The sequence below is a fragment of the Habropoda laboriosa genome, unplaced genomic scaffold (genome assembly GCF_001263275.1).
Source record: "Habropoda laboriosa isolate 0110345459 unplaced genomic scaffold, ASM126327v1 scaffold59, whole genome shotgun sequence".
Lineage (NCBI taxonomy): Eukaryota > Metazoa > Arthropoda > Insecta > Hymenoptera > Apidae > Habropoda > Habropoda laboriosa.
The window spans coordinates 534,381-535,557 of NW_017100162.1; positions in this window are offsets into that span (position 1 = coordinate 534,381).

A 1,177-nucleotide genomic window follows, 5' to 3' on the forward strand; every position below is an offset into this window, starting at 1 on the left:
ACAATAAAATAAAAGAAAGAACGCGACTATAGAGGAAACATAAACATTGCTAAGCGGAACCAATCTGCAGTTGCAGCAACAGTCGGCGTTTAATTTGAAATTTATGAAATTTCGTTCTGAAATTTATGAGAACAAAAGCAGCAAACGTGCAACTTCAAAATTTCATAATCCAACAACTTGGCAATGTTATTAACAATGCTAAAAAAAAAATATTACTCGATAGATAATTTAAAATTTATAGAAATCTTTCTAAAATAATTTTTTAGGACAATTCACGTAGTAAATAAAAAATGGAAATTTTAGGAATATTTTATATGTAATAACATGAATAACTCCAAAATTTCATATCCAACACCTTGACAATGTTATTAACAATGATAAAAAATATTGCTCGATAGATAATAGAAATAGAAAATTTTCGAAAAATATTTTTTCCGAATAATTCACGTAACAAATAAAAAATGGAAATCTTAGTATTATTTTATATGCAAATTTCTAGTACGCGAAACAGCCTAGTAACTATTACCGGTGCACTACATTCGAAACTGCGGAGGTAAAAAACAAAAATTTGTTTAATGAAAGTTGCGCGGCACAAAAGAGACCACATAGCAATATGGATTTCTTTGTAGGTGAAAGTACTTTCAAGACATGAACATCGCATTTACTTCCAGTCGAATGATATAGTCTTCTGTACAGCGTGACAAAAATTCCGTATACAAAGACAATAACCCATATTTGTTACGCGACAGTGTTGCTCGTGTTTGTAACACAATTTAGGTGTAATTATTAAATTGGAAATATTCGTGTACCTTAAATGTTTCTACTTTGTTACGCTACAAAGTGAAAACGTATCATTTAGTTTCCCATTAGGGGAACAGCAATCCTCGTATCTCGATTATCCCTCACGTATTCCATACTTTCGTTTGCATAAATCATATTTCGATTTGAAAAGCACTGAAAATATTGAAGTGACAATAGTTACTGAAACACTATGGAGTACACAAAGGATCCAATATTTTTAACAACTAATTGCAAGAAAAATTATAAATTGAAGAATTTAAAAAACGAAATGAAAAATTATAGGTTAAAGAGTTTAAGAAGTAAAGTGAAAAAATGATAAATTAAAAAATAAAATGAATTTATATTTGTACATATAATTTTAAATAATACCAGAAAA